General features: G+C 33.9%; 1 pseudogene; it reads right to left on the bottom strand.

Moving 5' to 3' along the window:
• Window positions 1-248: 248 nt before the first annotated feature.
• Window positions 249-420, bottom strand: LOC118706271 (annotated as a pseudogene).
• Window positions 421-12,559: the final 12,139 nt, after the last annotated feature.

Genomic DNA, 12,559 nt, shown 5'->3' on the forward strand with positions numbered 1-12,559 from the left:
AGGGTTGATCAGGCTGGCAGGCAGAGGTATGCAGGTGAGCAGTTAGGAGCTAGTGGTCCCAGATTGTGAGAGGGATGTCTGACTGCTGAGATTAGGCCAAAAATGGCAGCCAGACATCCCACAAGGTGTCCCAATTAGAGAGAGTGCAGGCTGATTTGAGAGAACTGCCCTTCCATGAACGAATTTTGTGCACTGGGCTATAGCCCAGTGCACAAAATTCGTTCATGGAAGGGCAGTTCTAATATATATATTAGCTACCATTTTGAAAAATTTAGAGCACTTCGTTATTCTTTTGTCTTTTGTCTTTCTTCTTCATTCCAATTCATTTTCAGGTCCATGATATACATTTTAGTTTTCAATTAGCAATAATCGCGCCTCGGATACACCTCATTGGCTACGATACTGCCACTGCGCAAAGCTCATGATATACATTTTAATTATACCACCTAAATAGTTTTCAAATACATTGCCTCTTACTATAGTCTCATCATCCTTTTTCTATTATTTCATCTTCTAGTCCAATTTCCATTGGCTTTTTTGCACATGTCAGAAACTCTACTTATGCCATTTTAGTCTTCAAAACAAAGCACACAAAAAAAGTTAAAATAAATCAAGCAAACCTGTCTTGACATTGCCCATGGTGCTTTAAAAAAAAAAAAAAAAGATGTTGGAAGAGAGGCAATTCTTAGCTGAAAGTAAAGAAAAGCAGAGGTAGAGAAATGTGGATGTATGAGGTTCATTTCAAGGATTGTTAATATTAAATTACCATTATTCTAACTAAAATGGTGAAGTAAAAAAGGTGGACAGGTACATAATCATAGAGGATAGTGCCTTCTAAGATTTTATAAGGAAAGCCACATGGTAACTTAGCCATTTAAAAATGTATTTCAATTTTAAATATATATTTATTAGTCACATTACTTTTGAATTATAAAAATATAGAGTTCTCTTTTTGTAATCCCAAGATCACTCAGCCATTGAGATTCAACCTTATTTACTATTTTCTTCACTCTCTTAAACTGCCATTATATTAGCTTTCAAAGAATGTTCCAGAAAAATAAAAGCATGAGAAAGAATAATAGTTAATTTCACTAAATAATAAGTGCTTTTTTTTTTTATCAGCTGAAAGCAGAATGCAGTGTTATTCCTCCTGGTGTTTCTCAACCAGACTCTTTTGCATGATAAAGCATTTTACTCTCATTGGCCTATTGTAGCATTGAAGTTCATTTTCCATCCATCTATATTCCAAATGTGCACCATAGTGGTTTACTTTTTTATCCATCTGCTGCAGCAATCCCTTCCTGACTATGCTAATGATAGAAGGATATTAAAAAAAAAAGGGGGGGGGCATGTGGTTGTTTTAGTTTAGTTTTGTTTTGCAATGCAGAGGTACTTGGAGCAGCAGGTCAATAAATTCTGGCAACTACATCTTTTTGACACAGGAGACCTTTGTGAAATGAATCAAAGTTTAATCCTATGAATACATGCTAGTCCCGGCATTTAATAATCATTCCATTTATGAAAGCTTTATTGTGCATTTCTAAATGTAAGGACAACATTCCCTTGCTAGTCTACAAATCACCATCAGAAGCGAGGCAATCTTGAATAAACTGAGCTGGACTACATAGCCTGCTTGGCAGTAGTTAGTATTTAAATATAGATGGAAGAGAAGCAAGAAGAAGTCCTGAAGCAATCAAATGACAACACCCACAAATAAAGGGGAAAATGTTAAAACAATAAACAAAAGAGAAACAATTACTTGCTCATTACAAACATGTCATATTGCATTCTTTATTTTGATTGTGGAAAATTAGCCATTGACTACCAGGAACAATTGATTTTCCCTCACAGCTGTTTTCTAATTACATCTGAACACTGAAAACTCTAGTGCAGCCATTCAGCTATACAAAGAAAATTTTCTTTTATTATTGTTACTGTTGCTGCAAGCTCTGCCTAGCAGCATGACTATAGTTAGATGTTCTGTACTGTATGTCTGTGGTGTTTGTATTATAAGCCATGCTTTTCAGGGATACTATAAAAACTCAAGTATTTTAAATTACATAGGCTGGACTGGGTGTACAAGCTGTTTGCCCAGATGCTATTACATAGATTTCTCTTTCTTTTACCACTACCATCAAAACAAGAAAAAAAAAAGAATAAAGATAGCTTAAATCAGTACATCCATTTCTTAGTCACTGCATAGACTGTCAACTGGATCTATTTTTGTCATTGTGGCTTCTGAGGAGTGTTTTGGCACAGTCTTGCTGGGAGGGTGGAGGGTGATGGGCAGTTTCCTGTCAGTTGATCCTGTGGGTAAATTCTAAGCAAAGAACATGGAGATTATAAACAGGCAGGATTCCAAGATTTCAGAGAAGCAATTGAAATTTTGGTTGCTTACGCTAAGCTCTTCAGAATTTCCCCCCAAAATGATTTCAGTCTTAAATGAAGCCAGAAATGTGAAATGTACCCTTGAGAGTTTTCTAGGACTTGTGGTTAGTGAATTCTGGAAAAAGAGTTAAGCTACTTCCTTCAGAGTTTAGGATCTGTAGTTAATCCTTGCCATAATTTAAGAGAATCGCTAATGTTAACAATTCTCAAAGAATAAAATGAAATCTTCAAATAAGTTTTTTTCCCCAATGACATAAACTTGAAAAATATTTATTTCAGTAGGAACTGGTCTCTTTGTTGTCATTTATTAAATATTTGCCCTCCAACTTAAAGGTAACCTTAGCCAAAAACCTGTTCACTGGATGGCAATTCATATCTAGTCTTGAATGAGAACATTAACTTCTGTAGTTTCTCAGGAGATGTAGTGTAACTTTACATTTGTAATTATTACATTTAGAAGGCTTAAAAAGCCCTCCACGGTACATCTTATTTTAATATTTCTTTTGCCAGGATTATAAGTAGGGTAATATTTTCTTTCAATTTACTAGGGTAATATTTTTCTTTCAATTTTATTTGTGAGCTTTAGAATATAAAATATAAGAAGAGTTAAAACAATAAAAAAGTAAAATTATCAGGGAAAAGACATAGCCAGATAGTAAAGTGGAAAAAAACACACCAGATTTTACTCAGGAACTATTACAATAGGGGGAAAGAGAGCTCAGTATAGAACTGGGCTCAACTCCAAATACAACATGGACAAATAGGGATTTATATTCAAGGAGCCAGTTGATGGGGTCGATGGATGGAAAATTACTGAGAGGAAACATCAGGGGTAGTAAGTGAGGTACTTGGCTTAATAGACCTAATCCGATCTTTCTGGAGGCCGTCCAGGGTGATCAGATATCATTTGAGTGACAGTGGGAAACAAAGATTTGAACAGATATTGAGGGTGGAGGATTCTTACTAAACTGACTTATCAGGATTCTTGCTAAATCTGGACTCAAGTAAATGCCAAAGATAGGGTTTAGTCAGACATTCGAAGGAGCCAGTCTAGACTACAATCTAAAGCAGTGGTTCTCAACCTTTCTAATGCCTCAACCCTTTAATACAGTTCCTCATGTTGTGGTGACCCCCAATCTTAAAATTATTTTTGTTGCTACTTCAGGACTGTAATTTTGCTACTGTTATGAATCATAATGTAAATATCTATGTTTTCCAATGGTCTTAGGTGACCCTGCTAGCGGTTCTCAACCTGTGGGTCATAATTTACATTACAATTTATAACAGTAGCAAAATTATAGTTATGAAGTGGCAACAAAAATAATTTTATGGTTGGGGGTCACCACAACATGAGGAACTGTATTAAAGGGTCGCGGCATTAGAAATGTTAAGAAGCACTGCTCTAAAAGAATATATTTGTTAAAATGTATTGACATTACATTAATTTTACTTCATCACACATTTTCTCATTTTTTGATATTGCAAAAGAGAAAAAAAGAAACATTAGCATTGAGTTTTTGAAACAATGACAGAAAAACAAAGAGATTTGGCTATGATGTAGGTACATAGTTGATTAATAGAAACAATTTTGTTTTAATTCTTGATTTTTCTAACTTACCATATAGTTCACTATTCCAGTAGGAGCATTTACTAGTAGCATAAAAGAATGGCAAATATCCACTACTGAATAGTCAGGGTTCAGTCATTAAAATTGAAGGCACTATAAATATTTCACATAAAAAATGGTTTAATACACAGAACTAGACTAATAGGACTGCGGGAGGTAGGGGGATGAAAGTCAGAAAGGCTGCTTTTAGGAAATTATTAAGTGAAAGAATCTCAGGAAGCCAATCATGACTTCAGTTGCCTACCACAGCCCAGAAGATAATTATCAGCAGGTTTCTCAAAAAATCTGTGGACAAAAACCCACATCTGCTCTCTGCCAAAGCCTATGCTTTTAACTTCCGCTACCACCTGAGAACAATGGCTTCCACTAACACAATCTCAGGAGATTGCCTCTCACCAGCTGAATGTAACTGAACCCAATGGCCGGGAAGATCAGGATATGTAGTTTCCAGTCTTTATGCCTCTGTGCAATAGGAAATAACTTAAAAGTTAGATATAAAAATATAACAATAATATTTGGAAAATGCAATAAGAAGATATATTTGAACACAATAGGAGTCTAATCTCTAAAATTAATAAAGTGATAGCAATAATGATTGCATCTCACATACAGCTGTCCATTGTGATAATCATCACATTTCTCTCTTTCATATAAATTTGTCCCTGGACTTAATCTATAAATTACTCAAAAATAACAGCACAATAAATACTAAAAAAGAGAGAGAGAGAATAAAATTGTATGATTGATACTTCTCTTCCTATTCCTTTTACCAAAACAATAAACAAACAACTTTAATTTTGAAAGATTAATACGTCTGATATGACATAAAATGAGAAAGAGTTTAGATATTGTGCTAACACTCTTTATGGGGAAATTATAGAAAGAATATCTATTAAATGATAGGTAAAATCCATATGACAATGTTTTCTTGGGGCACTTAAGTTGTTTTCATTCTAGGTTAGCATAAAAGTGAACTATATAATAGAGGGAAGTAAAAATTATGTATGTTGAACATTTTCCAGAAGGCTGAACTAGGTCTAGTGTGTGGATATTATTATTATAAGAATCTACATTATGGGTCAACATTAGGAAGCTCCTCAGATTAGTGCTGCCCAAAAATAATTCTTTAAGAAATATAAAAGTTCCAAAGACTTGACCTTTATACCACCATTTATTATTGTGAGGATGTGGGTCGGCAACTACGTAATTGCGAATTTTTTAAAGAAAATCAAAGACAATTTTTTCATGGAACTAAATAACTTTATTCTGTAATGTATTGCCCATTTTGATCAATGACCTTTTGCCATTTTTCAGGCAGCATCATAATCCCACGTTCAAAAAACTTCTGGTTTTTATTAGCAAAAAACTGAATCAGGTACGATTTGACATCATCATCATTATTGAAATTTTTACCATTCAAGGAGTTTTGTAAAGATCGAAACAAAAAGTAATCAGATGGTGCAAGGTCAGGACTATATGGTGGATGTGGCAAAACATCCCAACCAAGCTCCATTAATTTTTGCCGAGTGACCAAAGATGTGTGTGGCCTTGCATTGTCATGATGGAATACAACACCTTTTCGATTTGTCAATTCGGGCCGCTTTTCTTCAACTGCATTGTTTAATTTCGTTAGTTGTTCAATCTAGACATCAGAATTGATCGTTCGGTTGGGTGGTAAGAGTTCAAAGTAGACAATTCCTTTGTAATCCCACCAAACTGATAACAAAACCTTCTTTTGATGAATATCAGCTTTTGATGTTGTTTGAGTTGGTTCACCTGGCCTGCTCCACGATCTTTTCCGCTTGATATTGTTGTAAACAACCCATTTTTCATCGCCAGTTATCAGTCGTTTTAAAAATGGATCATTTTCATTACGTTTCTTTAGCAAATCGCAGCTGCTAATGCGTTGCGTTAACTGTGATTCTTTCAGTTCGTGAGGAACCCATGTATCGAGTTTTTAAACATAGCCAAGTTGTTTTAAGTGATTTTCAATGCATGTATGTGATACATGAAGCTTCTCTGCAATCTCACGTGTTGTACTGTGACAGTCCGAATTGATTATTGCTTTGATTAGGGCATCATCAATTTCAATTGGACGACCAGAGCGTTTTTCATCTTTGAGTGAAAAATCACCAGAACGAAATTTGGCAAACCAATTTTGACACTGCCGTTCTTTTAAGGCTTCGTCACCATAAACAGTACATAACTTTTTATGAGCTTGCGATGCGTTTTTCCCTTTGCGGAAATAAAAAAGCAAAATATGACGAAAATGTTCCTTTTGATTTTCCATTTTTCAACGAACGCCAAACGAAAACTACAAAACAGATCAGAAAACTTTTTTTACTGATTAACAGCTGAATAGCCAACTATCAAATAACAAAATGTGTTTTACATTTGTACTACGTCTGCAAACCTAAAAATTCAACTGAAGCCATGTGTGTGTGAAATCCGCAAGTACATAGTTGCCGACCCAATAAATTTCTTGCCAAGTTGTTACTGTGATTTAGGTCTCACTGTTTATTATTTTAAAATGACTTTCTGATAATTCAAACATTTTTATCATATCTAAATATGGTTCTAATAATTGGTTTGTGAATTGTATAGACTTTTAGACTTTTTAAATACTACATTCATTTTTTATGACAGCTGAAAATGTCATATAGGATGATAAATTGAGGTAAACAAATTTATTGCAAGCTTTTCATTCAGGCCTGTCTCATGGGGGTGTGCTTTCACTTACATGGAAGTTAGTCATGATTGGAAGTTTTCTGGGTTTTGGACATTCTTTCTTGATTTTGAGATTTCTCTTTGTGCTGCTACTCAGGAGACTGTCTTACCACTATCTCAGCTGTATTCCAATATTACGCGTATAACACACTTGCATTGGTTGTCCCTTTTCAGGAAAGAGAGAGAGAAAATATTGGAGTTCCCTGATGTTCTGAAAATGAGCCTCAGGGATATGGCATTCAGAAATGTCCCTGTTTCTTCTCCAGATATGTTGTCTTCAGTAGGTATTCCATTTCCTCCCACAGTGTGGAAGTTTGTTTTATATCCTGTTCCCCAGTCCCAGTTGCAGGGGCTTCCCACCAGTGCCCTAGGTTAACCCTAAAAATTAACTATTTTGTTCCAAAGATGGAGAGATATATTCCTGGTCAAGTTTGACAGTGACTACTAGCCATGAGGGAAACTTTATCATGGTTTTATCAAATAGTCCTTTGAGCTCCTCCTAATATTCCTGAAAGAAAATTTGCAATTGGATGTCTATTTCCCCATGTCTATTGCCCCATTGGGCCTTTACCAGTGCATTAAATATGTCTACCTGGATCTTCCTACTGGCTTAGATGAAAAGGTGGTGTCTGTGCCAAATGTGCAAATACTCAGGTCCTGATTCTAACTTTAGATTCCTGTCTCTCAATTTCAGGTTAGTGTTTATCCTGTGATCTCAATCTCTTGCAGTTTCAAGAAAAGTAATCAATATGCAATTTGTCCTTCCATTTTATTGTTTTAAGTATAGGTGCTACCCTCTTTTCATCTCTCTATATGTCTGAGCTAAAACTGGAACCAAGATCATTATTTAAGGTTAAACTTTTCTAAGAGATTATATTGGGTCCAATTATATGATTTATCAATGAGAAAACTTAGACTCCAGAGTTTATACTAAAAAAATATATATATATAGCTAGCTATTGGAAACCAAGACCAGAATCTGATAAGATTTCTGAATGCCAATCTAATACCAATAATATCAAACAAGATTATATATCATTTTTCTTTTACCCTTTTTGTTACTGATGTTGTTTTGAAAAATAAATAAATGTGGGTATCCCTGAGGCAAGCCTTTAATTTTGTACTTATATGCACATATTACTTTTAAGGCACATATAAAATTTCAGTGGGAGAACAGAGCATCTAAGTTCAATTTAAGTGATTCTGTGTCATTGCATTTCCTTGGTGTGAAAAATACATAGGCAGCATATATTTTAATGACTTTTATAACAGGTTATTTCTAACTAAACTGAGAAGTATGACTAAACTTTAAGAACCTAGAAAATTCCCTTTATACTTAATACAAAATATTCACAGTGAATCACTGCAGACATTGTACTTGGATTTTTATATTTTTCTTCTTCATTGATGAAAACACAAAGGAGTAAAAAATATTTGTGCTTACATGATTATATTGCCAGTTATTAAAATCTACTAAATCCTTGTTTATCTTCCTCTATATTCACCAAAAAAAGTCCTCAAACTTATTATAAAAACTTTCACATAATAATTACAGATATAGTTTAGTTTAAGAAAAATATATAGAAAATAGTGGCTGAAAAATTACAGGGAAATCCAAACACAGAGTTTTTATAGGTTACAAATAACCACTAGACATACAAATATATGTAATACCTTCAAATCAACAGAAGATAATTTTATCTATTCTTAAAGTAAGAAAAAGTAAGTTCATTGAATATAAAATATGACATACATCTTAATATAGTCATGATTATTAAAAATGTATATCAATTAAATTTAATGATTCAAAGGATGAGGGTGCTCCTACTGTTATTGGCCAGGATGCCTACATACAACCTCTCCAAGTGGCCATAATTTCTCCTCAACATATATTGCACAGTTGCTCATGGCTGTAAAAGGAAGTGTTGCAAGATAATCAGATGGAAGTCATACTGACTTTTATGACCTAACCTTAGATATACTATAGTCTTATTATTGCTATTTCACTAATAAGCCTGCCCAGATGAAATGAAAAGAATATAGACCCCAACCCTCAATGGGAAAAGCTTCAAAAACACATCATAAGAGCTTGTGGTATAGTAGATATTATTATAACCATCTTTGTAAAATACAATCTGCTAGTCCGTTTTCTAACTAAAGTAATCCACTTCTCTCTCATAAAAATATAGCAAATACAGCCCCTAAGCCCCTTAGCCTCATCCTATAACAACATCCATTAATCAAAGTTCAGGATTTCCTCACAAAAATCTGGTTCAGGTATAATGAGGCTCCTCAGGTCCCATACCTTGCATACAATTTCTCTCAAATCGATGACCTTTAAACTAAAGGAACAGGTTATATGTCCCCACATAGGCAGTATACAATGATGGGTCCAGCATAGAATAGCTGATATGGACACTCTCATTCAAAAACAAGACTTTAACAGTCACTGATTGATATCATTTTCAGAATCTTGTCAGGCACATTTGGCCAGTTCACTGTTTAGGGCTAAATCCCTCTGCCTAGGAGTTCTCTGTGGCTCCAGGCTCCATACCCTGAGCTCTTGTCCTCAGAGGCCACCTCCTTTTTCAATAATAAAACAAAAATGTTTATCTTCATTTATATACTTATTATCTATAATTTTAGAATTGTTTTAATTAGAGGAAAGTCTGAGTGCCTTTGTTTTTGTCCAGTGTACTGTACCTAACAAGTCAACATAGGGAAAGACATATTATTCAGCACACAGACATGAAGTGTGCTTCTTGTTTCTTTAGGCTATGGTAGGAATTAAAATTTTGATTTTAGTTTTTGCTATAATAAGTACATTACAACTCCCATGAAATGTCTTGTATTAATAAATGAAAATTACCTTAATTATTATACTGAAGTAGAAATAAATATGCCAATTAACTGATCTTTGATTATCAAAGGTTGTCAGTAAATTGCATAATATTGAGAGATATTTAATTTCATTTCATGACTTGATTTTAAAACAAAGTCAATCTTAACCAGTTAAGATTAGCAATTCACTTAAGCTGATAACAAAATAAAGAATTCCCACAAAGAGAACAAAAGATCACACAAGCTGGGTTATTTTCACACAAAATTTCATTGTATGTTAACAATTTATAGAAGAAAGTTATTATCGGATTAAACTCAGTTTTTTTCTATTCTTAAATAGTATAATATCTTTACTAAAAAACACTTGTAACTTTGCTGATTTGGTCACATAAACATAAATGGTGCTTTTGCTTGCTTGGTATTTGAAAACATAAGTATGAAACTTAATGCCACATTTATAGTGCCACTATCCATCGATTAAACTCTAGATAAATTCAAGCCTGTTATGTATGTTTGAACAGATACCTCTTTTTTTTAAGTTAAGCTGCTCACTATGTGTAGATTGGGTAAGGTTCCTCATGGGCAGAAAAATTGATATATAAGATAAACAATGAAATCCTGCTATGGGAAATACTTTTTTTACTTGCTGATATAAGATGATTAAGAGAGAAATCATAACTCATCGCTCTATTTGTTTTGAAATATTGGCTGAACAATATAAACATGAACCATATGAAGTGCCATATATAATAAACAAATGATGTTTTTATTAAATTCTAGATAGAGGAATCCAATTGAGATGGATTTACACTGACAACTTAGCCAACCCGAACTACTTTTCCCAGAATTCCCTTCCCTTTGTGATTTTGGGTTACAGTGTGGGTACAACTGAAGTTTTTGTAACTTTGAAGATGCTAAAGAAGCATGAACCGCTTCATTCTTTAGGTCCTTCTAATGCTCTGTGCTCACTAGAGCTAACACAGTTGCCAATACATTGACTCACACTATTGGGTCAGCAGCTACCTGGATCACCACAACTCTTTTATTTCAGCTGGTTAAGTTATCAGTCAAGAATATGTATAACCCCGTAGTCATGGGTGTCAGCAACTTTCTATAAGGAACAAGCATTTTTTAGATTAGAGGCTATTAATGATACACATGGGCTTCATTTTCCCCTCAGCTCCATTTTTTTCTTGCTTTTCTGCATCCTCAGGTCAAGCTTTACCCTATTTGTCAGCTGTTCAGACCTACAGCAATCTTAAGGTCACCAGCAGACACAGTGGTATGTGTCTCTCCCCGAATTCTTCAACAGCTCCTACAATTATGTAATTCCATCCTTATAGCAAGTCCCACATTTCATATTACTCATACTAGTATATTTCTCTGGTTACACCCTAACCAATACATCACTTAAATTAGGTTTAGAATATCTTGCATAAGTTCAGAGCTCACTTAGTATGTTTTGATAGTGTTAGCACATGAAATTTTCCATGTTTCCCTCCCCAAATATCTTTTTGCAGTATTAAGCAGAAATTCAAGAAATATTTACTATCATGAGGACATAAATGAGTGGAAAATTCCATCATTTAAGCATCGTGAACTGTATATTAATAATGAAGTATCACTATCTAATTTTATTTGGTCATATAAACTATGAAATTATATATAAGAAAATATAGCAAAATGTTTTATAATAATAAAAAGCTAATAATTCTATCCATTAACCATTCACATTTGTGCAGAAGTGGTAAGAGTTAGGGTGACTGTACAGATAAATAATGGCCCTGAGTCCTCCATGTAAGCTGACCATAAACTAGCATTGTTGTCAGTAACATGAGAATGTCTCTTCCTTGCAAACTTAAATAGTATGAATAATGCAGTATCTCAAATGAAGAGATATTTAAACTGGGTCTTGAATAACAGGAGATGTTTTCCAGTACACAGGAACAAGGAAGGGATGGAGAGACAGCAATAATATTAAAGAACAGGGACATAAAAGACCACGCAATATCTAAGGAATTGTGACAAGTTTGATGTTATGAGGGCTTTGCAGATTTGTGCTTTAGACAGATAATTCGAAAGTCAATGTGGAAAATAAATAAAAGTGAGAATTTGAGAATGGGTCAATAGTTTGCAAGCTTACATATTATAGTTCATTCAGCAAGAAGGCATTTATATCATGAGCTTGAGATTCTTATAGGATATTGAGAAAAAGCTATCTAGCAAGCTGATTTACATCTAAGTTTGAAAATCAGTTGAGAATTGAATACCGCTGACTAAAATTGATCAATCACTAGCATTTTGGAAATAAAAGGTTAGAATAGGAAGTATGAATTGCTTGTTAAAATAGATTTGGGGAAAAGGTCTCATTTTCAATTACATTTTTAAGCTTGAGATGATTTACATTGTTTAATTAAATCTCCAAATAAGGTTCATATAAAAATGTAAAATTATTGGAATAACTAGCTCTTTTAACGGTAAAAGCATAATATTTTCCCTGAGATTGTATCTTTAGATAACCCTAGGGTCTCAGACTGCTTTCATGTCTCTAAGATTAAGCTCTTAATGTCTCATAGATTTCTACTAAGATTATAACTATTCTGCTCTCCATGCTAGTGAAGGGAAAATAGTCAAATTCCTTGGGGAAATGATCTAATCATAGCTGAAATGTGGCATCTGAGAAATCATTTCTCATAGACCAATATAGGCTCAATACACACAAGTTATTACTTCACTGGAAAGATCTTTTCATGGGAGAATCAGAGTAATTTTAATTTTAATACTAGTACTGCGCCCTCCTTTGAAACATATTTTCAAACATTCTTTGCATAGCATAACAAAAAAAAGCACTGAAAAAGGAACTTAACTTGAAGTTTTGATATTTAATAGAAATTCTTTATCAGATAAAACAATATTAATGGATAATGCATTGATTCTAATTCAAAGATGGAGGGCATCTAAACATATATACCCATG

This window comes from Pipistrellus kuhlii, unplaced genomic scaffold (assembly GCF_014108245.1).
Source record: "Pipistrellus kuhlii isolate mPipKuh1 unplaced genomic scaffold, mPipKuh1.p scaffold_m20_p_5, whole genome shotgun sequence".
Lineage (NCBI taxonomy): Eukaryota > Metazoa > Chordata > Mammalia > Chiroptera > Vespertilionidae > Pipistrellus > Pipistrellus kuhlii.